General features: G+C 38.7%; 1 protein-coding gene across 21 annotated transcripts in view; it reads right to left on the bottom strand.

The window, feature by feature from the left end:
- The window catches only part of ptprdb (protein tyrosine phosphatase receptor type Db), a 253,880-nt gene that overhangs the window by 109,802 nt on the left and 116,754 nt on the right, over positions 1 to 27,324 (bottom strand). For 20 of the 21 annotated variants that reach the window (XM_028016147.1, XM_028016167.1, XM_028016162.1 and 17 more), the window contains 2 exons: positions 27,106 to 27,182; positions 24,613 to 24,657 (listed from right to left, as the gene is read on the bottom strand). The gene's annotated coding sequence lies outside the window, so the exon portion shown is untranslated. Of the gene's footprint in view, positions 1 to 3,479; positions 3,508 to 24,612; positions 24,658 to 27,105; positions 27,183 to 27,324 lie in introns of all 21 variants that reach the window. The other variant, XM_028016146.1, reaches the window with a different exon arrangement.

Raw genomic sequence — 27,324 nt, forward strand, 5'->3', positions numbered from 1 at the left:
CGCTGCTTCTGTATAGGGTTTCCTCAATAAAACCCTTGTTTAAAGAATATATATCTAAAAGATTTTGCTCACGGAAAAAAAGAAGCTCCAATAAAATCCCAATGGGAGAGTAGAGGGAAAAATGACACAAACAGGGATAACAAACCTGGCAGAGCGGAGAACAGTTGAAGTGGGGGAAGGCTTGAGCTAAATTTTTAATATCTTACCATATGCTCATCTCCACAGGTGAAGACTTCTTTGCTATAAATTACAGGCTGTTTGTGGGAATGATTGTGTGATAGGTAGACAGATGAAAAAAGACAAAAAAACAGCTTCTGGGAAATGAGGGAAGAAAGAAAAGAAGCGACAGGCAAAAAAATAGCCGTAATATAAGCTGATAGATTAAGCGAAGAACAAGCAAATGGGACAAAAAGATGACAGAAACAAATCTCATCGATTAGGCTAAGATGCTGGAGAAGTAAAGGGAAAGTGAGATCAGGGAGCAATCTAGATATCAGAGGGAGAACGAGACGGGGAGGCTGAGTCTTGGGGCGACCCAACAAGCCAGTGATGAGGATGGTCAAGACAGATTGGAAGCTGTCCCCTCCAACTGCTAGGTGAATCAATACCATAGATGCTTCTCAGCTTTTCTTTCTCTCTTTTCACTCCTCCAGAGCCTTTGTCCCGTCATCTGTGCTAACATCGACACAGCTGGGTGCTGGCTAACTGCGGTTGAGGCATGAGACTGTAAGAGCCGTTTTTCACCACGAGGCTCTCTCTCAAAAAATGCTTTTTGAGAGTGGTTACATGTAGCCTACAGTTTGACTCGTGAAGAAGTCCTACTATTTAGTCTCCAGCTTGCATGCATACTCAGGCAACAAAAAAGGTTTTCAAAAAGGCATCAAAAAACTTTTCTTTTTTTTTTTTATCTCAGTAGGGTTGTTGTTATTGACCCTGCTGGCCTGTTCCAGTCTTTCTGCTTTCTACTGAGCTGGTCTGTGGGAACCAAACACTCTGCCACTATAATTACCAACCCAAGTCCAAACAACCCTGACCTTAGCGTCACCTCTCTCCGATTCATCGCCTGACCCAGCCCTCAGAGCGATGACTTGGCCCGTTTGAGGCACACATGAATCCCAGTCCCGGCTCTGTTTGCACTGACAAACATGCGGAGCGCAGAAATCCTCTCACTTATAGCTGGCACTGCAGACAGTGGCATCCATCACATCTTGTGAAACTTAATCTCTCAGAGAGGTGAAACAGCTGCAGTGGCACGCAAGTACATGCACACAGAAACACGCTGCACATGAACGCACTGAAATATTGGTCAGGGTAGGACTTGCCCATTCTCAAACATGGCATGTGGGGAGGCACCTCTGACCTGAGTGCAGCAAGTTGAGGTCGTACATAACAGCTTAAGACCCACCTCCCTAATGTGACCAGGAGTATATACAGAGAGCAGTAAAGTAGTTCTCTAACTCCATACATCAGATATACATATGTGGTACATACATGTATGTGCTACATATATGAAACACACATATATACTGTAAGTCTATTATAATTTAGATAACAAAAATTCTTCTTATTTTGAAGTAAAGCAGGGAGTATCTCACTTTAGTGTCTTTACAATGTTTGTGTTTCAGTACAATATAAAGCATATAAAAATACAGCATCCTTTTTGAATGAATCAAAAAGGAAGACTTTCTACTTTTACTTTCATTTTGAAAAACTAGAAATGTCTTTGTGCTGACACTGAATTAACAGTAAAACATAAACAGATTGTGTAACCATTATTAATTTGGTTAATGACTAAAACTCGTCCTTTAAAAGGACAGTATACATGTATCTGTCAGACTTGAGGGTTGCTTTTTACCCTTGTTATAAATTTTTTTATGATGGGCTTTTTTTCACCTCTGACTACACAGCATAGGTTGAAATGTTTGCAACTTAAATGCGGTGTGAGTCCCCATGTCTGCCCCCAGATCAAAAATCTGAAACACTTGAACAGATCAGACCTGAACAGAGATTATTTTAAACACAGATTAAGATTCATGAATCATTCATCATATCTGCAATAACATTTCATTTGGTCTCCCTTAATGTTAAACAAGCACAAAAAAGTGAAATGTTTGAACTTTTCAAACTTGGGCAAGATTATTCTACAATGCTTACAGAATCATTTAAAAGAAAGAGGTCATTTTTAGCTTTTTAAAAAATATGCCTACAATCTACAGATGCATCAATTAAATTCTCCAGAAATCAGAATCAGTTTTCCATTGATTAGATCTAAATAATTCAAACTTTCAGTGGCTTTTTAGCGACCATGCTAATATTTTGTCATTCATTAGGAACCTTCATTTTTAAAACTTCACAAAGCCCACCAGAGCAGGTAAAAATTTTTCTGGAGCGCGACACCCTCCAAATGTGGAGCTGGTATGTGAGCCACATATGTTTTCTCCATGCACATGTCTCAATCTTATAGGCTCACACCTAACTGCTACAAGAAGACTTGCGTGATTGATCTGTACGCGAGCCGAGGTCTGTAGCGGGTGCTATACAGACAGCAATTGAGCAAGACTGCTGACTGCTGTCAAATCCACAGTTATCAGCACGTTACAGCACATTACGGTCACTGAGTTACAGAGGTGGCAAAAAGAGACGTGGGAACTGCAGCAGAACAGAAAGCTATCATTGCATCCTGTAGAAAGAAAGATGATCATAGAGTCCTATGGAGATCCTGTTACGGCTATAATCAAAACCCCGTTTTAAAAAAACCAGATACATGTTTAAATAAATTAGAATCCCCCACAATTCAATTCACGGTGCCCACCAAAAACAGACCAACTGGCTCCCCAGTGTCTGAATGCACCACTAAAGGGTTTTAGGTGATGTGCCAGGAGCATGGATCCAGTCGTGAGATATTACCTCTGAGCAGGTTTCGAGTGGGGAGCAGCAACCCCAGTGGAATACAAGCTGTTTGGAGCCTCCTTAATCTCTCATCAGCATTAAAAATCTCATTTAAGGAATTGGCTTGAAGCAATGGGAAGTGCTATAATAATCTTGCATTGCATTAAACAGAAATGTAGAGAAACTATCCGGGTAACACTTTTGTATAGAAGGACACTTTTATAGATATTGGCAAACATTTTATTCTGATCTAAAGTTTTAAATTAAGAAAATTATAGGAGAAAATGGTGTCAGATTGTAATACATACAATGGATCAGGCTTAAACTGACATCTGTATGAACTCACGACTACCACACCAAGGTGCAAAACTGATTTCTCATTAAATCCCACAGTGGCCACTTGAAACACTCATAATACAACTAATCAGCGACAGGACACATATTAAGTGTCACTTACTTACAAGCACGCGCACTGACTCCATAACCGCAGATCACTTCTTAGCATGGGAATGCATTATAAGAAGAAGTTAAGAGCTGCTGTGCATGCAAGACAATAACAGAAGCTGCAGACAAAATCTCAAGACACTCACCATATCAACACCATGCAGGGAACAGTCGCTGGAAACAAAGAGAATAAAATAAAGCTCTCAGTGTGGACAGATTCACGCTCTCTCCGTCCACCGTCTGCCTGCACAACATCCACCGTGGCAGCAGCCAAAATAATCCACCGTGCGTCTGTTTCAACCTCTCTCCCTCCCTGCTTCCCTCTCTCTCCCTATCAACTCCTCTCTCCCTCTCTCTCTCTTTTGCTCTCTCGCTCCAGTAATTTCCAGCCCGGTATGTGTGTAAAGGGGTGTGCGTGTCGGTGTGAGCGTGTCTATGACTCGGTAAGGTAACTGCTGAGTCCTCCGGTGTGGTGGATCAAGGGAAGCTGGTGCTGATTTAAAGATGCAGAAGACAAACGAAATGCCTGTGAAGCGATTTGGGGGGGAGGTGGGGGGGAGCGAAGAAGGGTGGCAGTCCGATCTGCATAGGAAGCAGTCAAAAAAGATATCTTTAACTTTATGTGCAATCATCACTTGAGAGGTAAAATATGCATGAGAATAAGGGAAATGTTAGGGGTCAGATATTACTGAATTTCATTTGTCATAATTCTGTACTAGTCAAATAAAAACAATCACAAACAACTGTGCAACTCAAATCTGACCTAACCCATATCACTCCATTGCAAACTTCTTCTTTTTTTATTATTATTCTTTTTTGTCTAGATTATTTTGTGAAATTAAACTCAGTTTGAAATTAAATCTCTGCTGAATTTTGGCAACAGGCTATCTGGGATAATGCTGGGAGGGTTTGAAGATTATAAGAAGCGGCAATCACAGACACAATTTATCTCCGGAGACGAGTGGAGCTGATCTTATCTCCAGTAAGCAGCAGCTCCTTGATAAGCTGGGAATATTGCCTGAATGCTTCTTGTTATTAAGGCCAATGCTTTTCAGATTGAGATTTACGGACATTATAAAGAGTTTGTTGGGGAGGGGATTTCAGGGCTCCACAAGAAAGAAATAGTCATGCTTTGGATGTGAGAATTGTGTCTTGCTGTTAAAAACCTTTTTAAGGATAATTTTGTGGTCATAATAGTCTAACAAACTGTGTAATGAGCCATGCTGCATATTTCAGAAAAGCACAATGAATAGAATACTAAAGTGAGACAAACTCAAAAATTAATTACACTTTACCAGATTTTTCTAACCTGACATTTTTAGATGAAAATTGTGTCTCCAAATGCTGAAAATACCCGTGCACCAGTGATAATGTCAGCAGTAATGACACAGTTAGTTCAAGGAAGTACATGATTAGTGTGGCTAACATGGTGGTGAGGCGAAACAAGCATCATGCTGTCTTTGTCTTTTCTCTGGCACAGTTTGCAACTTCCATAAAGCCATTAGAGTTTAATGGAAACAGTCTGGACAGAGACAGAAGAAAAAACAGAAAGTTGTAAAAGAAAAGAAAAGCTAAGTATAAAGACTAAAAGAGAGTATTCAGGTCCTATTCCAAGTGATGAAAAAGTGTGGGAAACTTCTTTCTGCCAGCTGACTGGCAGTGCGCACCCACATGTTTCAGAGAGGGAGTAGTGTATTGCTCGATGCTTTATACAGGAAGAGGAAACGCTAGTAAATCTTTGCAGTTTTTAAACCACAACAAATCAAGTGGGTACAATTTTGGTTGATCAAATATTTCTTAAATGTTATTTACTTCTTTTGAATAGTCTGACAGCACTTAAACGCGTTGGTGTTAGAATAAATTGAACATCCTGGCGCTTTGTTGTAAAATGTAACATTCTGACAAAGTCACACCAAATAACATTTGTGTCTTTTACTCAAATATCACGAGAAAGGAGCTTTAACAAATCTAGGAGCCAGTCCGAACTGATACAGCAACATCAGCATATAAGCACAGAGGTTTAATTTAAATACGAGATAGTCAGAGAATGCTAAATAAATTAAAACGGTGAATTATCTTCTGATTAAGTAATAAAGTTTTAATAAAGTTTTCGGTAAGCTCTCTGTTGCACCAGCAGTTACAGAGCATTGTTTAGCAAATTCAAATGCATTCCAGTCATGTAGGCAGGGATAAAATGAAGAAAGGACATCAACTTTAAGAAATCTATGGGCCAGAGGTAAGAAACTAAAGAGTTTAAAAGACAACTTGATGAAGAAACAGTGGTATCAAAAAGAGAGTACAATATGAGAATGACAAAGGAAACTAAATAAAGGAACTCAATCAACAAATCAGACCAGGTGCTATCCTTTTATGTTTTTGCAACAAAGAAAAAAAAACTGAATTACACCAAAGACAATATCACCAGCAGCAAAACACCTCCAGCAAACAACATATATGTCATCAGACAGCAACAGTGTTCCTAAGGCCTTTGTGTTCCTGTTTCTTGGTCGTTATTCTGATCTAATTTCCTCTCCACTGAAGGTGAAGGTGAATGGTCTTCTTTCAGACCATGGCATAGGGACCCTTTCCAGCAACCTGTGCTCTCTCATTAGTCCTCTCACTTATCTTCTACTGTGGACTTGCCCACCTTTGCACATCTAGAAACGGAAACTTTTCACAATTCTTCCTTGTCAAAACAGTTTAAACTCAATCAGATTGGCTGAAGTGTCTGATCATCAATAGTGAAACTTTGCAACAGATTCTTAGATGTGGGCTTTGATAGGGCCAATCTAAGTAATATGTTTTGATAAAATATACTATGGTACCGCTAGGTGTATGTTTAGAGTCCGTGCCTCACTGGACTCTACATACTGGTCTCAAGTTTTCACAAACTATTTACAGTTATTCTTTCAGGATTACTTATTTAGGTTCATCTATCTCCCAAACAATGTTGACTAGCGTTCCCAAAGTTGCTGGAACCACAGTGTTATACAGGGGAAATAGTGTGCTCTGCATAGAGTTAGTTCTGTATAACTCTACAGTTCTTCCAGAGTTACCAGAGTTTTGGTTGCATCTCCTGACTATATTTTCCTGGTGGGCTGAATACAGAAACCATACATTCTTGATTTGACAATTGTAAGACAAGCTCTTTCCATATTCACATTTATGTATAGACTACTTTGTGCTCATTGAAGTTTGAGGTCATAATGGGGCAAAATGTGAAAAAGCTCAAAGGTTATCAATATTGTAGTTTTTGGAAGAAAGTGTATGGGATCTACTGTTCGACGTTTCTTGCATGTCTGCCCTGCTTTTTGTGTGTAAAAATCCATCATGTTCACCATGCATGGCCCTTCTGGTTCAAAAGCTGCCTGCGGATGAAGAGCACATACCATTCAGTTATCTGTTTTCAATGATTTTTTAAGTCATGCATGAACTTTCCTTTATAAACACTTTTATCCAGTCACTAACCTAACACAATATCCCCAAAGCTTGCACTGAAACACAGATGGAAGTGGATCTCTATTATATGAGAGGATATTGAAAAAGCTCTAAAACTGGGCCAAATAGCATGGGATGTTTGTTATCTTATAGCTTTAGATATTTCATTCAGAATATATGCATTTTAAAAGAAACATTTCAATTAATTTTTGCATGCAATCTTCTGATGTTAACATAGCATGAGGTCATCTTTAATTGTAATCTTAAGTCTAGTTTATAACCGGAGATGAAGGTTATAAAATCCTGCTAATAGCTGCAAGGCAAGAATCTCAGCAGGTCGTCGTTGCACATACATAAAAAGGAATGCTGGATTAAAACGGGGAAACTTTTAAAACATGTTTCATGGGATGGCTGTGACCTAGCTGTTAAAAAACAGTTTGTAGAACCAAAGAGTTAAGTGACTATTAGCTAGCACTTCATAGATGCATTGATGTTTTAAAAGACTGACATTTTTAAAATATTCACTAACAAGTGACAAATTAATACAGAAATTGCTTTGGTATTGAACTAAACTGTATCCAAGCACCGAAGCGTTTCTAACAATTTTCATAACAAAATTTGTTGATAAAAATAATCCTAAAAACACAGTACAGACAGATAACTAGTTGATGGCATAAAAATACAGATATTTGTGCATATGTGGAAATACAGATGGATATGTGATATTTTGTGAGTTTGACCTACGCAGGTCACCGATGAACAGAAACCGTTTGATCTGCAGGGTTTTAGTCTGAGTTTTGATTGTTTCTGCTTGATTTGTTTTATAGCTTTGCTGCTTCAGTTAATCTGCTTTTGTCCATGTTTCCTACATCGTTCATGAGTTTGATTCCTTTGTTGTCCTTTACTTGACCTTCACTTAACTTTTATGTATAAATCAGTTGATAATTAGCTATTTGTATCCAGCAAAGTAGTCACCCACCCATACAAACATTTCTTAGTCATTTCCATTCTTTGTCTATTTTCAGACTGAGGGGGCAGGTTCACTTATATCTGCTTAACTCTATTCAGATTCTTGTTTGTTTTTGCACAGGGGAAACTGATGCCATTTGTAATTTTTATAGCTGCTTTTATAGAGTTTGCTCAGCTGTTGTGTCAGAGTAAAGCTGTAAAAAATTAAAATTACAGATGTTCTTACAATATTGCACAAGGACTGCTTTTATGCAGCAATCCAATTAAAATGTCTCGTATTCACATTATATATTAGCAATATATTGTTAGTGTATGGATTATTATTGCCCCTGATGGCCAAAGCAAATGTATATTTTGAGTGGCTGAAGTGCTACTGTGTGGACACATTATGATAATTGCAAAGAAAAGAGTGAGTAAAACATGGGTACATTTTAAGTTGTATTGTCATTGGAATATTTAATGATTATATAGTTTATCGGTTTAAAAAAACTGTTTCTTAAAAGTGTTCTTTTTTTTTATTTTTTTATTTTTATGTTTTCTGCCATTACAGCATGTTTGCTGAGGTCTGTAAATCACTTTAAATTAACATCCCATTCTCTCAAAATAATATTCCTGGATGTGTAACCACATCAGTTTGCTTCAGTTGGAAGTTTTCTTTCACAGTTTTGGATCCAAATGAGAAGTGTTTTACTTTAGCAGCAGCCAGAATGCTTATCAGCATTTTAACTTTCTTCACATTACTGTATGTCTGACAATAACTTCAGGTGACATTTAGGTGCAAAAACTTGGTGTGAGTTAACTAATTGCAAGCAGACTTATAGAGTTTGGATGAAATAAGAAAAAAAATGTCTGAAAAAAACCCAACATTTTAACAGTTGCATCACTGCTGTGCACCTAAACCTTAATAGGTACAACAAAAACTAATTATGTGGAGAGGAATGAGAGATTTCTAAAACTACTGTATAGATCACTAATGTAAATAAACTTGTTATAGAAATAGATGTTTGGGGGATAACACAGAGGCTTGTGTACATCAGAGTAACAAAACTGTTCATGTCCTGAGCAGAAATTAGGCCTATAATCCTGTAAGAATGTTAGCATTTATAAACACAGTTTTCATCACAAACTTTTATTTGCAACTGTGATCAGCAGACAAGGCTCACAAAAGAAAGCTTTTAAAATCCACCATGGGGTGCTGTTTGTTTTTTTTCCCTTTAGCTCAGAGACTCAAAAAACACTGTTCTGCACTCAGATAACATTTCTGCAGACTGCATTCTTCTCAAATCCACATCTTTACTTCAAATACAGAAATCTGATCTTGACATCTTGCTATCACTGGATTTATCTTTAGTGGAAATGATTTTATGGATTAAAGTGTTTGAAGTTCAAAACATTCATTTGCTTTGTGCTTGTTTTTTTTTCCTTCACATTTTTAGACAGATTTTTTGTCTGTTTAACTGACTTTCTACTGTCAGTTAAAAGCATGAACACAACTGAAAAGTATAAATGTTAATATATGACCTTTAATGTGGCATAAGGTACATTCTGACATGGGAGTTTGGGCTTCTTAGCATTCCTTGTCCCAGCTCATCCTTTAAAACCTCACGTAGCCTTTAAAATGCTGTAATCAGCAAACATGCACCTCTAAGTGTAGCTACACTGCTTTTTTAGTAAATGTCAGAAGGAAATGTAATCAGCATGTTAGTTGGCTGTTAAGCAACCTCAATGCTACTAATGTTCAGTGTTGGAAAAGCACAAACAGAGAACTAAAACTGGTTCTCCTAGAGATATATGCTTCACATAATATCTTCTGGACTAAATGCATTGCTGATGATGATTTATTTATGTATTTCAATTCTTTTTGTTGAAGTCTCCATGTGGGTTTAATAAAACTCAGCCTCTTTAGTTTTATTAGTTGGATGTCTCCTGCAAAATAGTATTCATGTCCTTTGGTAATTACAAGAGAAGAAAAGTTATTTTGTCATTTAATCCTCCAATGCTCTTAGCACGACACTCAGGAGAAACACCGCAAATGTCATGGTCGAATAATGGGGAAGTTGTCCCATCAGACCGTCAGTTTCCGAAACCACACACACAAAAAAACCATGTGAAAGCGCACGTGGGGTCAGTTTGACCCTGCCAGGCCCCACACAGAGTAATAGAGTAAAAAGCTCATGGGGTTCAAATAAAGCTGTCTTTTAAGACTGAAGGAGGGTTAAAGAACAAGAATCAAGGAAAATCAACTCAAATCAACACTAAAGCCTCACAAACAAAACTTTAACTAGTTATGTAAACCATTAAATATTTACTCAGCAAATTATGAAATGTTATGCAATTATAGGAACATCTAGAGGCAACCACATAAATATAAAATGGAGTTTAATTTCTACTCCCTTCTATTATGCCAGTAACAATAATAACATCGAGAAGCAAAACTGGAACACACACTGAAATTATACTGCAAGTATTTTATTTAGAAATATGCCAAGAGTTCTACAATTAAGTGTATATGTGTTTGGAAACTTGCAAAGTGGGAAAAGTAGAAAATAATCAGATGCAATGACTAAAAAAAGATGATACAAAAATACAAGGCAGACTTTCCCAGAGAGCATGTTCTCGTTTCATTGCTGTTGAAGGTTAAACTCCTGACTTGTGAGCGAGCTACAGAGGAGTGGCCCATTAAAGCCGTGACATTTCAATAATTGCCTTTAATCTCAGCATCACAGATAATCAAAGTGCAACCCACTAATAACAGCACACACATATGCACACACACAGACACAGACACAATGCGTTAATCTCTGAACCTTAATGGTTTATACCATGTACATAAACGTAACCAGTACATTCTTATCAGCCCGTACAGTTCAGTGCACAAATGATGCAATAATATTTTAGGCCCAAAGTAAAAATGTTTTCATATGTTTTCATGAATATTTAAAGTGACTTTAAAAGCAGAAAAACATTAAATCTCATTGGTGCTTGTGTGAACGTTGGCTTCAGCTCTTCTGCGAATTCAGGCTGTTTTTCTTCTGCTTTGTCATGCAATCCCACACTGACTTAATGTTGAGACCGAAGCTCTGTGCGAGGCAGACTGTCTATTGCTGTACTTTTCTGTCTTACTGCTGATGATAACTTTTTTATGGCTGCATGTTTGAGTCATCAACGCACGCTGCAGAACAAGCCGCAGATCATATGCCTCCCTAATGGTACGGCCAGACGAAGTAGAGTCTAAGCATTAATATTAGAAAAACTCTTTTTCCTTTAAGCTCTAGATGAGAATTTGTAGTTTTAAAGACATAGTTTGGAATTTTTAAAGGGAGATTAATATATATGGTTATAAAGATTTAATCTTTACCTGCAGTCCTGTCTCTGTGTCTTCATTTAATAAAAATCCAGATTAGTTGGTATTGGAGGCTAAAGCTAATGTCTGATCCAACAGAGGCTAAGACAAAGTGGACCTCTCTGTCTTAAAGTATGTCCTTTCTTTCAAACACATCACAACATCTTTGTCAGGTTTTGTTGTTGTTGAAGGCCATAACTGCAGGCAGGAGGCAAGCAGAACATTACCTCAACACACTGACAGATCCCTCTAAACACTGAGAACTGATATAATTCTGATAACTATTTTAATCTAAAACCGCATTTTACTTGTGTGAATCGGTTCATTTTTGACTGCAGCATACACACAGATGTGTTTCATGCTCAAACTGCATCATTATCCCTTTCTTCCTTTAGGCGCTGTCCTGGCACTTGTCAGTTCTCCAGTCATTAGTTTTATGCAGTTGGCTGCTAACCATTGGCGACTTGGCTCCTTGTTAGCGGGATGGCAACTTCCCTGGTTGCACCTGGACAATTACAAGCATAATTTCATAGATGGAGACCCTAATGCAGCTAACAAGGACTGCAAAAACAGTCAGAGGAATGTTATGGGAAAGGCTGCTGACTAAAAGGCTAAACAAGGATAACTTTTTTTGCTCCTACTTACTTTTCTCTCTCTCTCCCTCTTCTGACTGATTAATTCTTGTAGATGTTTTGAATTAGCTCTAACAATATCAACCTCCCTCTTATTGACTGTTAGAAAAGATAATTAAGAGCTTTTACATTTTGAAATGACCAATTTACCTGAGAAGCTCTAAAACATCCTTTTGTGTTGTGATTAATCTTCACAAACAATATTCAGCTGAAAGTGCCAGTGTCTTGCAAAAGTATACATTCACACTGATTTATTTTTGATACTGTCAATTTACAACCACAGATTAAGTGTGACTTATTGAGATTTAAGATTATTGAGCAAAAGTGAAAACGTATGCATGAGTGTGTGGGGGCGAGGTGAGTGTATGGGGGTCATAGGTAAACCACACTTAATAATCTTGTTGGTATTTTACATTATACCAATCAAATACATTGTTGGATGAAGAATGAGAAAATGTGGAAAAGTTTATGGGACTCGACAACTCTGGCTGTATTGAAGCATGTGTGTCTCTGTAAATCTCTTTTTGTACTTCTGAGAAAATTTGATTTAGCTGGACTGAATTTTGCTTCTTCAGCTTGTTATGTTTATTAGCATAACAGAAACAGTAAAATAACATGTTGAAAAGTGGACTTGAGTAATGCACTGGAGACATATCTGCTGCCTGGCAGGAAGGTGCAATTCTGCATCCAAGCATCACAAAGAATGAAAACAAAAGCGGGACAAAAGAGAAAAAAAAAAAAGACTAAACAACAAATGAGAAAGCAGCTGAGTGGTCTTAAAGAAGGTTTTTATCGAACGCTAAGAATGGAGGGCAGATGATGAACACCCAGCCTGCTCTTTTCACTCCGAGGAAATTGCATTTTGGAATATCGAGCAAGCTGTTATGATGAAGTACACAGCCCCTCCCTCTGGGTGAACACACACACACATGCACACGCAAGTGCTCACTTTTTATTGTAACATGTATTGGCAATACAAAAAAGATCATATTTACAGAGCTACACACCCTCACGCACACCCCCCCTTACCCCACGCACACAAACACAACCACACGTGCATGAAGAAGCTCATTTTGTTTTTTCCAAGGACTCCCCACTATTGAAAGAGAGGAAATGAGAGTCGGAGCAAACAGAGAGGGTAACAGAAAACAAGGGGGTGGAAGGGATAGCAATAGAGCAGGAAGTGACAAGAAAACAAAGACGCAATAAAGGAGCAAAAAGGAGTGAATAAAAAAGAGAGAATATCAGAGCGAGGCTTTCTCTTCTCCTGGCACTGCTACAGTTGTCTTTGATAAGGCAATCAGTGTGTAAAACAAAACAGAAAACATCTTTTCCGCTGTTTAGAGCCAATGGGCCCTTTTCAAACGGCAAACAGACAGATCATTAATCATGGATGGTGATTGTAAAATGAGTAACAAACAAACACAAGATTCAATCCTGGGCACAAGCATCAACTGTGCATTCTGAAGATGGATGGAGTTCCACCGACAGTCCCTGAGTTTCTGTGGATAGCACTGCACAGATGCAAACATGCATGCATACAGAGAAAAATACAAACTATAATTTTACAGCTTATCTTTGTTGACATAAATACAGCAGCAACTATAAAATTATACAGAGAGCTTTCAGGTACAGGCTGTACACAGTCAGCTCGCAATCACGCCAAAACTCATGCCTGTGTGAGCACACACAACGTACACATCTACACGCGTGCAAACGGGTCATGGAGAAGTGGTTGTCACTGGGATTGGTTCCTGCTGCCGAGGGCAAACCCACAATACCCAATTATCTGTCATTATACACCACGGCAGCTCCTGCGGTCTGGAAGCCGTATTTCTCTGTGCATGTATGTGTGTGTGTGTGTGTCAACAGGGGAGAGATTGGCAAATTGCTAGTTATATATTTCAGCATGCTAAAAGACGAGAGGGGAGATGTTGAGGAGGAGGAGCAGGACAAGTCGAAATATGCAGAGCGAATATAAAAGGAGGCAAAGAAAGATTGATTATTATTTTTGACAGCTGTAGAGGAGATGGGATCACAGGGAGCCGGAGACCTCCACGGAGCTGCATGCCGATGACAGATGTTTGGTGACCAGGACGTGCCTGTTGCAGCGCGGCCAAGAGTGTTGAAGGCCACAGATTGAAGAACTCCGTCAGCGTATGACTGATATTCCATCATGTATGAACAGCATGTGACTGAGTTGTGTGACCAGCGTGAAGAGAATCTGAGAATTACCTTGGAATTCATCTCAAAGAGCTCACAGAGCAAAGGCCAATATGCCTGCTGTTGCTCATAGACACAATCTGTCATTAAGATAGCATGCTTGATTTCACTTGGTTTTGGTATCTGAAGTTTGTACTTGATCACAAGTTAAAATGCTGCCTATGTCTTATGTCCCTTAGCCTATGTCTTATGTCCCTCAGACAGAGTAGCTCACTGTTTTTTTCAGTGAGCTACTCTGGTTTGAGTTCAAAGAAAAAAATACATCCTGTCTTCAGAACTTTAAATCCACCTACTTCTTGACCCCAAACTGCTTAGATATCCCCACATTTATCAGCCCATCATCATTTATTTTATCTTAATAGACCAAATCCAAATAAAATGTTTCTTTTGCTTTGCTCTGGTAGTATTCTACAAACCTACATCCTTTCCTCTTCAGGTTTTAAAAATCTCACATAAAGTTCAAGCTTTTAAATCAGCTCTACAACTGCTTATATTGCTGTGTATTCTACAACATCTCACATCAGATGCATTTTGTACACTATGTTTACTGGGATTGAAGGTAGGGGTTGCACCAATTAGTCGATTCTTTTCTCTGCAATGACTTTTTTCTGGGCCAGTTGACTAGTCGCAATCACGTGACAAAACTGACTTTTCCAAGGAAATGAAAGAAGGTGAACTAGATGAATTTGTCAGAAAGCTCAAATTGTATAAAAATGTAAATAATTTACCAAAGAGAAATTGAAAATGTCAGCATAGGCTACCGCAATAGGGGTGTTGCGTGGTGCAGTGATTAGCGTGGCGCCCTGCATATAGAGACTGTAGACCAGGGTAGCCTGGAGTCCAATCCTCGGTTCGCTGGGCCCATGCCTCTCTCCCCCGCTCCGCTCTCTCTGCCCCCTTACAGTCAGATTTCTGTCAAATAAACTAGTGTTGAAGAAATCCTTAAAAAAAAAAAAAGGACTACCGGAGTAATGTACAACAATGCGGCATGATGTCAGGCTTTTTTATCCATCCAACTGATCAATGTCACCCTGCGTATTGAAGCTTCTAACCTGTCAGCTTTAGGCTCTTATAAAAATACTGTTTGACAACATCTGGAAACTAAGTCCAAGCTTCATCCTGAAGATCTGATAGAGGCGATCTCTGCCGCGATCTGCATGTCGGTTCATCCCTCAGAGAGGGAGTCATCGGCGCATCAGGCAGAGGAGAAGCAGGTGGCTTTGTTGAATTCAACTGTAAACAAACGGGGTCCGTTCATAATAAGTTTGGTTTCTGATGTTCCAAAAGCACCATTGTGGTCAGTGTAATAATTTGCCTTCTATATGTGCAGCTATCCAGAGATCATCATTATCAGTCGGTGTTTGAAAAAAAGAAAGAAAAAAATCAGACCCGACTTTGTGCAACGGACTTTTCTTCCGAAGAATGATATGTTTGCTCTTTTAATTCTGCATAATAGACTTAGTAAAAGCGGGCGAAGGGGGTGAAGACGCGCTTACGTCTCTATGACGTCACCGCGACTAGTCGACATCGACTCAACTATTATCATGATGTAGCCGACCTTAAAAAATATGAAGTTGTTCAACCCCTAACTGAAGGGTGTAATGTGTCTATTGTACTACTGTGTCAATAAGGGGTTGGACACTTTTGCCATCCAACATCTGATTTTCTTATGGTTTGGTATTTGATGATCACCTCACCATCCGTTCCTGCACTGCATGTGTTCATAAAAAGTTAATAATATCTAGATTTGAGTAGCATTTGCATCAGTTCTGAAGTAGTGATGTTTGTGTATTATGTTAGCTACATGGAATGTTCAAAATAGAGCTGGTGATCACATGGCACGTCCTTGAGTATCAGATGCACAAGAAGGCAATGATTGAGCTTTACTTAGCTTTGGCAGCATTTTTTTCCCAATTGAATAGAAAGGAAAGATGTGATGGGAGTATGAAGAAGTGGACTGGTAGTATATTCTAGAATTCACAGAGCAGGTATGTGAAGGAATTAAGAAAGCATGAATCCAACAATGTGTCGAGGTAAAGTGGCAGTTAATATTCCTGCATCACAGTAAGTCTCCGTACAAGTCTATCTGTGTGAGTTTGTTTTTTCCTATGGGGCTCTTTGACTTCAATTTGGGTATTCCTCCCACAACCCAAATACTTACATGTAAGCATTCACTAGCTTATTCAGCAACAGGACAGTGTATAGTCACTGCAAATTCTTTTTAAAAAAGTCTCCTCAAGAATCCTCAAGGCATTGACCTAGTTGTCAAACTTCCAATATCCTAACCCAGTTAAGGATTTACCAGGATTTGTAAAAACAAGTCAAATGTATGTAGGAACTTACAACCCAATCTGCATAACCTGAATGTTATCCTGTTTTCTCTTTCTAACCTGAACCTTTGCATTTTTTCTTCCCTTCTTCATACAATGTGAATGTATGTGTTTGGCACATGAAACATTTCAACACCAGTTAGGGAGAGTAAAGTCCTTCAGGCATTATGGATGCTAATCTGAGCCCAGTCATGGCAGTAAGCCTTAACAACTCTAATGTAATGAGGAGAGGACAGTGAAGGCCATCAATTCAGTTATTAAGTACTTTTCGTTCTGCCCCTTGGAGTGCTTAAGAATTGGTGCCAGAACCATAATCTAGACAAGTTTCTGTCTTTGTAATGGTGTTGAGAACTCTTTGACAAGAGAAAATATGAAGTGTGTCTTTTACATTCTGCATATAAGAACATGCGATTTCAAACTGGATATACATTGTGGACCATGAGATCAGAAGTCAGAAAAAAATTACATGACCCCCCATAAAATCTTTATGACCTTCAGTTCATAATGTTCTAGATCAATAATTGATTGCCAAAGCTTCTTTGCTGCTCTATTGAACTGTCTTCCTATTCAAACTTGAACAATGCTCAATCATGACATGAAAGTCATCATACCATCCGTCTCAAAATAAATCCATCTTACTGTACACTCATAACACACATCTGGTGGGGGTGTGCGTGTGTGTGTAAGTGTTTGTGAAGTATGACACTGATCTGTCCCTGCCTGTTTTACAGCTATGCTTCCATAATCCCCATCCTAATCCACTGCCTGTGTGTGCATCTGTGTGCGCGTCTGTATTTGTGTATCAGTTTATGTTTGTGCTTGTGACGCATAGTGTTTAAAAATTACAGCTTTCAGCAACACCTCTTTTTGCTATGTCCCCCCACTTGATGTGCAGTACTGCAGATAGGAGCTGTGGCCCTCAATCTAAGCTCTCCTCACCATCGAACCACTCAGCACGATGGTCTGGGCTCAACGATTCTACAGCCAATATCTCCATTACTATTTTCCATCCACAGAAAACACACAGTGACAACTGGATAGCTGAGGGTAATATTGCTTCTAAATGATCTGTTGAAATGGGTGCAGTGACATAGGAAGAAAAAGGCCAATGCTGGTGAGGAACTGGTGATTACTGCTGCATATGTCTTTCTGTCCCTGAAGATATTTCTGGCTCCAGAACAGCATGTTTTTTGGCCTGCGGTTGCTGGCTAGGCATTCAATCCGGAGTCAAATGATTCTGCAGTAGTCAGGGGTATTTATCAGTTCCGGCACAGCTGTAAACATAACACCTGAGAGGACATGAGGATTTTCACTGAGTGTGCTGAAAATGGGGAGCAACCCACACATTCAGACTTTGCCCAAGTGCACAGTAAAAGAAAAAAAAACATAAAAAAATAATTTTAACTCATTGTATTCCCTAATCCGCAGAGTTCATAATTCCACAGTTTTTCAAGTCAACTTTACAGATCGATATGTTATTGTGGACCGTGAACTGGATGTCTGTTGCGGCTGCAGCCTTTCACAGCCACAGTACAAGAGAAGCACAGAGAAAAGACGAGTTATTCGAAAACTCAAAAGTTTGACCTATTTTCAGTCAGCAAATACACCATGCTTAGCTGTACAAGGTTTGACTGACTACAACACTGTTTGTTGTGGATGCTGTCTTGGGGGAGGAAGACTCAAACTTTGTAATTTTCTTTTGCAGTGTGGGGTAGTTAATATTAAATTGTGTTTCAGAACTATATTTTCTGAATGTCTATAGTTTTGTTAGTGCAAGAGAGAACAAAACATTCAGTAGATAACAGAAAGGGTGAACGGAGTATGGGAAAGGCAAAGCTGGCAAATAGGCTGGTATAAAATTAGAGTCCATTTCTGATATTCTCCCCACAGACTTTGAAAAATAAAAGAACCGGCATGATGATAAATTCCCATTTAGGATGTACAAGTTGCCCTTCATACTTTTTTTGAGTGTTTTTTATGTATTTACTCTTCAACCTACTTTATCAAGTGTTTCACAGCATCAAGGAATAAGGTAAATAATAATACCTTAAAAACATAGCATTCTCAATTCTCTTAAATGAGGTTGGAACAGGGTTCAGTGAGAAACAATAAACTATTTTTCACTGACCATTGTTTTGATCAGAAACTGTGGTCCTCCGCAGTGCATACAGTGATTAAACTCAATTCACTCTTGTAATAGTCTGCAGGGGTCTCCCTGGAAGAGATAATTGACTTGTCAGCACCAACAGAATGAGGGTAACCCATTGCTTCTGGCTGGGCTAAAGGATTCGGTCACCTTTTTAACAGGTGGACCTGTTAAATATCTTGTTGTAAAATGTTGGTATTCTTTTCAACAAGGGATTTTTTTTCTTTCTTTTACTGAATCTGCACGTCAGTAGAAGGAAATAAAAGTGAACCTTCTTACTATGGAACATTAAGTTAGGAGCTGAGAAGAAGTACAGCTTGTATAGATTGTGTCAGAAGGTGAGGAGAAGATGTCTAACCTTGGAGCCCTAGCAGAGCACTGTGTTAGTGGAGGAGCTGAAGAAAACCAAGCAGAAACTGGCAACAGCAGCCAGGCAACAGAGCATTCAAGCAGAGTGTAATGGATCTTTTGCAGCTTGAGTAGAACGGCCAAAATGTTAGGGTATGCTTGATATATTCTGCAGTGAGTGGGAGAAATCAAGTGTGAAGCAGCAACACAGGTTAAGTTGACTGCCTGAATTAGCTTGCAGCTCATTTGTGAAAACACAAATAAGTTTTTTTTGGGAATTGGACAATCAAAGAGTTAGACAGAAATTATTGTAGATTATTCTACAAATTCCAGACTTTTTTTTAAAACCCAGTTTGTAACTTGTAACCTATACATGAAGACAAAATATCCTTACATCACAGTTCAATATGGTGCATCGCCTTGTCTTGTGAGCTGGATGTATTGATACAGCTCTAGATATACCAAATACAAGTCACAGTCCCTTTCCATATTGGAGTTACCCTGCTCTTGCATGAAAGAGTACCAATATGGGACAGAATAGTAGTTGAAACCTTTTTAAAAACATCATATTTCTGTAAGTCCAGTTTCCAGCCAAGTGATGTTGCAAAGCTGTATACTTCTGTTTATAAAATACAATTCAAACAAATGTTGTTAGTCTAGTCTAGTCTGAAAAACTGACTGAAGCTCTAGTAGGGAATGCTGCTTTGTTCAGCTAAGCTTTAAGGATGTATGTGAATCATGTGAGCCCAAGTTACAAGACAACTGATGGACAATACAACATGGAAAAATTGAAAATGTATTTTTTTTTTACGAGTTTTTTTTCTTCTTTTTTGGTTGTCTTTTAAGTTACAGTAAATGTGAAATGAGAGAGGGGTGTGGTCATAATAAAACCAGTCATGTTGTGCTTTTATGTTCTTAGAGTCTTTAGCCCAAACGGACACCGGGGCACTTCATGCAGCAACTCAGCCTTTTCAGCATTTAAGAACTGCTCTTGATAACGAGCAGAGAGAGGAGTAAGAGGTTGATGAGTGAAGCCCTCAGCAACGGTAATCCCATTAGTGCTGTACTGGATGGTAAGCTCTCCACTAATGAGTGATGAGTGTGTATGTGTGTCCCATGTGTGCATGTACCCAGTATGTGCGTGTGAGTACTGCAGAGTCCTGCTGAGGCTATCCTAATTATCAGACGTGACTCACGTGAGGGTAATTACAGCACATGGAACAGTGGGAACAAGGCTACAGCTGACCCAAAAATCTTCAACACTAATGAAGCGATAGCACTCACAGAGTCCATGCAGGCACACATTCTGTTCTCACATCTAACTGAGACATAGGGACCAAATCACGAGTCAGTAAGACAGGCAAGAGGACAGAAAGAGGACAAACGTTTCCTTCAGACTGTATTAGCGAGAGCAGTGAGATTTAGGAAAAGCTGTCAAGAGACCCTCGGCCTTGTTCCTGTATGAGCTAATCTGGCAGCACTCTGTTCTTTGTCATATCTGGCCACAGCTCTACACTACTTTGGTCTGCTCCCACAGCCGCGGATTAAGCTCGGCTACCCGAGACTAAGTTCTCTATTGAGGAATCATCTAAGTGTAATCCCTGTGTGAAGCCATCCCTGTATAGTACAGCATATTATTTCTTTCACAATGACTATTATACACACCAGACTGCACGCTCTGGAGATACATGCGGACATGTACAAGAATGGTTTTGCTGTGTATTGGCATTGGAGCCTGAGGGTTTCTTTAATTTGTTACCCAACAAAGGTTGGTTCACTTGAGGCAGCTCATATGGGAACACATTAACTAAACCTAGGTATATTCTTCAGCTGTCATTTGTTTAACTTTCAGTAACACTCTTATTTAGCAGTCCAGAATCACTTTTACTGAGGCTTTTATTTTACTTCTTCTGTTTTAACGTCTGTTATCTATCGAATTTGTGTTAAAAACAATCATGACTGGATAACAGGGCCATGAAAATGCCCATAAAGATTATTCTGTTTTTCTTTTTTTTTTTTGTGACGAGTTGTTTACATTGCCGTGGAAGATTATTGCTTCACTTTTGAGTAAAGAATCGCCTGTTTAAGATTACTGTGTTACATCAGTAGAGTTGAGTTCGGATTTTTAAAACAAAACTCAATGGCAACCTTTCATAGCAGCCAGACGCTTCATAACGTCTGGTTGCTTCTACAGGTTTAAACATCGGTTTGAAAGGCTCTAGACTAGAGTGTTTACAGTTGTAATAGCTGTTCAGACCATAGCCATTTCTGGTAACTTTGCCTATTAAAATGGTTATATTTATGTTCTGAAACAGATAAGTCTATATTGCTGTATGTAATGTTTGGGTTTATTGACGTGTAGCAAGAGCAGTACCATATGCTCTATGTGACAGATTAGCAGACATCCTTGCTGACTTAAAAAAAAAAATCACACACCTAATTTTAGTTCCTTGCTCTTTCATTATTTCCAAAGTCAGAAATATGATATCAGATTAACTAAATGTAGATTTGTGACTGATTCATCCCTAATGTCTTCTATTCACAAAGAAACAGCGTGGGATGAGGGAACATAAGATCAAGCTGCTTGAATGGGTATAAGAAAGACCTTGGAAACCACCTGTGATACCACTAAGGTATCTGGTCTAAGTGGAATTTAATTTATATTTGATGAGTGGGAAGCTGCATCAAAGCTGCCTAATTCCCAATGCTCTATTCCCAAGGCTTTGGCAAGAGTCTAAATACAAAGGAGAGAGGCATCATTCAAGGTCCACGGCTTTGCTTTTATTGTCAGGAGGAATCAAGAGGATGATTCAGGAGACCTGTGTGTGGGCATGTTCTCGCTCCTACCTTGGCCTGTTCACATACATCTGTGAAAGATTTATTAACATTCCTGAACTTTTTTCTAAGATGAAAAACTACACTCACAAAAGAAATCGATTGGACTCGTGTTAGAACAAGGACGGAGTTTTCTTGAAATAGATTTGTAAAACATCAAATGTGTAATTTGTACTGTGAAGAATATGTTTATGGTTGATTAGGTCACAGATTTATCTACCCGTAAAGAAAATGCATTGAAGAGTATATCTTAATGCGTTTCTGATGTTATTTGCATTCTTTAGAAAGTTGGAGCTATTTGAGCAACCCAGAGTTCAAGATTCAATATGGAATACTGTAGAATGTCAGATAACTTCCTGTTTAATGCTCTAGAAGTCCTAACCATACACTGGTACTAGAGTGACTTTTTTGAGCTTCATAGAATGTTATAATGTTATTTCCTCATCAGACACATACCTGGAGTGTTGCTGTAATTTATTCCTCCATGTTTGAGAAATCCTTGAATCTTACAGAGCAGCCACTCGGAGGTGTTCTAACGCCTGCTCATACAATGCGCCATCTTACCCAAAGCTCCTCCTTGGAGCTGCAGTCTCCAGAAGAGCTGCCTCCCTGCAGAGCGCCCCTCACCGTGTTTTCCCCAATAAGCCCCATTAGACTAGTGGCAGCAGCAATTAGCAAACAACTGGTGGAAATGGGAATCTGCTGATTATCATTCAAACTACTTCTCAGTCCAACTCTCCTAAGAATGGTTGCGAATGGAATCATGGAGGAAAATTGTTGTTATGACATGCAGAAGGGAAAGTTCTGGAAAGGGTAGGAGCTTCTTATGGGAAACAGAAGCCAATTTCAAGGCATCAGACTATGATGTGAAGTTAAATTTCTATTAAGCAATGTGTTTTTTATATGTACGTTGTATATTTTTAGAACAATTGAAAGGAACATAGTTAATTGATTGTGCTATGGCACTATGTGCCAGGAAAGTACATAATACTCTCCTTTGAAATAGCATGGGATGTACAGGATGATTTAGAGGATTCAACACAACATGATGTCCTGTTATTATAATATTATCATAATTTTATAACAAGGAAGTCTCTGTCATCCTCCTGAAGGAAGGGTGGTTTATGGTTTTTAGGACATTAAAAAGGCTGGTGGATGGAACAGATCTACATCAGCAGTAAGCAACTCCAGTCCTCTGGGGTCGGTGTCTTGCAACCTTTAGATTTTTTTTTTGATTGAATTACCTTCTCAGTGTGTAGTCAAATTCTCCAGAGACCTGCCAATGACTGGCTTATCTGACTCAGATGTGTTGAAACAGAGAGACATCTAAAAGTTGCAGGACATTGGCCCTCTAGGACTTGAGCTGTCAGACCCTGATCTACATCTACGTGTGCTAATAAATCAAAATGTGGACAGGAGATCAATTTTCACAACTTAAGAAGCTTTAAAAAAAACGTAAGCCTCTGCACATAAATTTGGAAAACAAACAAAAAATCTAGACTGTCCTGTCTGTTTTATCATTTTAGGGAAGCTGGGCACAGAATGAACTTACACGTTCTGTGATGTAAGATTGGGGACTTCGACTAAAGTCTTCCAGGGCTGGTGTCCTGCATTGTTTAGATCTGTACCTGGTCCAGCACAGCTGAATCAGTGGTTGAATTATCTTCTCAGTTTGCAATGAAGTTCTCCAGTGTCCTGCTAATGACCCCATTATTTAACTCAGATGTATTAAAGCCAAGACACATCTAAAAGCTGCAAGACACCAGCCCACAAGGCCTGAAGCTGAAGATTCCTGGTGTAAGGTCAAATTGAGTTTGTAGCTTTTCAAAATAAAACTTGAGTTCAGTCACATTTATTAATTAATAGAATAGAATAGAATTCAACTTTATTGTCATTGCACTGTCACAAGTACAAGCAACGAGATGTAGTTTGCATCTATCCAGAAGTGCTCTACGAGATATAAATATTAAGAGAAAAAGTGCTCATTCATATGAATTTATGAAATGTTCAGCAGCCTAAACATTTATAATTCAAACTCATTTGCTATTTGGCATATTGGAATGGTCTAGTTAAGTCAAAAACTATTTTCTTTAGTATTAATAAAGACAGTAAAAGATTTATTTGCAAACTAAGTGTTAATTCTCTTAGTGTGTTTGCTACTCCAAATTTGTTATACTGACATAGTACATGTATTTTGATCTCTAATACCAGCTAGTTGGTTGTTTCAATATTTTGTTGATTATGTAAAAAGCCCAACTATTGACAAATGGAAAAGCAATAAACTCTTTGCTTAGCAAAATAGCAGGGTTCTACACTTAAACTAGTCAAACTGTATCATCAATATTAATATGATATTCTATTCTGTTCTATATCTTAACTTTGCAATGTGTGTTTAAGTTACTGTATGTGCTCATGGAGGTATTTTGTCTGCTGGAGTGAGCTCACATATCATTTCTTTGATGGAGCAATTAACTGAAAAGCAAAATGAAGGGCAATCCACTGATTTGTGTGTGTGTGTTTGATGCAAAGCAGGATACCCTCAGCCCACACGTTAGCTGTCACAGTTTCTACGTCTTAGTGACTCCTACACCGACAGAGAGTTGATGTTTGCCTGTCTGCCTGAGTGCATTTCTGAGTTATCTTGATCAGATTCCCAATTACACAGATGAGTGGCTCTTTAACGTTGGATTCCCCATACAGATAAACACTTGTATATCACATCCACTCTCTTACAAAGTACAAACACAGACACACAAATGAGCCTCACAGGCCAGAGGCACCAGGCACTTCATTTCCCATTCCGCCCCCTCTGCTCCCTCGTATTCCTCTCTGGTCTCCCCAACACTCAATCCACAGTCACTATAGCAACCTCACAAAGAGCTACTAGCAGTCAAGCCGATTATGTCACTGCAACATCAGTCAGGGGACGGAGACGCACGCCTCCAAATCAACTGACTGCATACAGTGGCTCCCTCCCTCTGTGCATGGAAACCAACAAAATAAAACATACCATACCTTTGCTCATGTTTCATCCTCGCTGTTGAAGTTTGAATGTGGGAGCTGAAAGAGAACAGAGAAGACATGTTTGGACAATTGAATAATCATCAAAAAATCATATTTATTGGTGTGTCCTCTTTCCTTCCTGTCCTACAAAAATTATTTGCTTCAAAACATGTAGTGATGATGAGGCAGACAGAGAACCAGATAGGGGGCCTATGAAGGTGCTATCTATTCAAAAGGGGCCATTCAAGTGTGCTCCTGTTAGGTACGTTACTCTGCTGCCACCTGTAGATTACACCTGGTACTTCCTCCATCCATCCATCCTTTATCTTATCCTTGCAGGGTGGTGGGGCACCCGGTACTCCACTTGCAGAAAGTCTTAAGAATGTGAACTTCTACAACAAAGGCTCAAATGTAACTTACGGAAGATAAAAAAGGAGGAGTAGATGAGTTGTGCACTAGACAAAGATTTGATGTTTAACATGCTGTTTGATTCCAAAATAATCCCCACGATACTATCTCTCTGCCTTCTGCGTACAGTACAGAGAAGTACCACTGAAGCAATCAGCTCGCCTCAAAATCCTCAGCACATCATCCAAGAATACTTTCAAAGAGTTTGATGAAATCTCTGAATCTGCTTTCTTTTTTCTTTGTACTTCAGAGGCTTGATAGCAAAAATGAGTCAAACGCAAACTCAAATTCCAGCCAGCCTCTGAACGGAGAAAGTGGCACTCAGAGCAACACGCACCAGCTTTATGCAGCTTCTGCATCTTTAAACAAACTGGGAAAGGATGAGCGAATGCTTTATTTTTAGAGCAGTGACGCTATGCAAACTTGAACACTAACACGAGAAGAAGGCTCAGCGATGCGTTCAAGAGCTGCATATTCAATAATGTATCAGAGGCAGCAGTTTTTAAAGACAGCTGGGGATCGCCGCTCTGTCTTGTCTTGTCTCTTTGCATGTCTTTTCCTGCCTTCTGTCCACTGCGGATGGCAGCAGATTTGCCTCTCCTGGGGCCTGGTGATGTTTGGTTAAACTTTAATCCTGTCGACAGTGTCTTCACTCACTTTCTGTTCCCGAGAATCAAGTCTTCCTCTGTGTTCCCTTTCTTCAGTCAGTGTCTCAGAACAAACATGTCCTATATATCTTTGTTTTTGTATTTCTAGAGCTGACACAAGGTTAAGTATTGTTTTTTTGTGCATTTAAGCATAGTAAGGCAAGTTTTGTGTAGCACATGATGAAAACAACAGACTGAAATTAGTGATGTTTCAGTTATTTTTAATTAAAGGCAACTGCAAATAAATGGGCTTTTATTTAAAGGAACTCTGTTTCTGCATCTTTGTGATTTTCTGGGAGTTTGTTTAAAAATAGAAGAACATAAAACCTGAATGCTGCTTCTCTTATGTTTGGTTCTGATTTTAAGGATGCAGAGTAGACTTGAACCAGAAGACCCAAGTGGTTTGGAGGGTTGATACAACGATTACAGATCACAAAATCAATTGGTCACTTTATACTCCCGGAGTTGGAAAAACATTTTATGAGGCCCTGGGAAGAATTTGATTTGGAGACCCACTTCCAGTTAAATCACCTCTGTTAAAGGTATATTGGCCTTTACACTGGGGGTCAAGTATAATTTAAATTTATTTCTTTATCTTTTTGTATGTGACCTTCATATCATGCCACTTTTAAATACTTATTAGTCATTTCTGCATAGTTTTTTTAATACAGGCCCACTTGAGTAGAAGGAAAGAACAAATTAATTATTTGGGCTTATATTTTTGTTTTTACAGATATTCACTTGCAGTAATAGTGTGCATTAAATGGAACGTCAGCATAGACACAAGCAGCAGAATTTACTTACTAACGATATTGACTCGACATAAATATGAAAATATAAAGATATTTCTTTAAATCATAAATACTTTAAATTTAAAATAAAAAGCATTGCATTCTTTGAATTTTGATATTCAGAGACCATTTAATACAAAATAAAATTGGGTTAATTCTTGATAAAAGTAACTCCAAATCCAACATTTTAAGAAGTTCATCTGAGCAGTATATTGCTCCTATTAGGGTACTGCCATTATAAAACTCATTTTAGAAGTTACAAACAGACCATCTCTTATGAGCTTATTACATGTTGATGCTCTGTAAATGGAAAAACTGTATAGTGCTGTTTCATGCAATTTGAAAATGTCTACGTTTCATTTATCCTGATATTTTCAGCTTCACTCTATATGATTGTTTTAATATATAAAGATACTGATAACATTAATATTATTAGTAACTATGTAAAATTATTTCTAATGCAGTAGTTGAAAAAACAATTTGATCATTTTTACTATTTTTCTTTACAGTTTCAGTGTATATACTTTTATACTGAAAATTGCTCTTCATGCTGATGAGTACTGTGTGCAAACCAGTAAGGAAACAAATCTGCTTTGGAGAGTGAAAGTTGAAGAATTTGTTCAAGTTTCTGTTTTAGCAACACCATGATCAGTGCTTACCTTGCTTCAGTACACAGATTCACTGTGCTGCTTCATCCTTGAGGAATAAAAGAGCACGAAATCTCCCCAGAATTCTCCTGCAAGACACAAGAAGAAGTAGAGACAGAAAGAGGGGGTGGTGGGGGAGAGAAACGAGAAGAAAAGAAAAAAAGTGGGAAAGGGATTAGGAACAGTGCCTCAGTCTTTCAGAACTCAGAGCTCTTAAAGCCAAGTCTCACT

This window comes from Xiphophorus couchianus, chromosome 5 (assembly GCF_001444195.1).
Source record: "Xiphophorus couchianus chromosome 5, X_couchianus-1.0, whole genome shotgun sequence".
Lineage (NCBI taxonomy): Eukaryota > Metazoa > Chordata > Actinopteri > Cyprinodontiformes > Poeciliidae > Xiphophorus > Xiphophorus couchianus.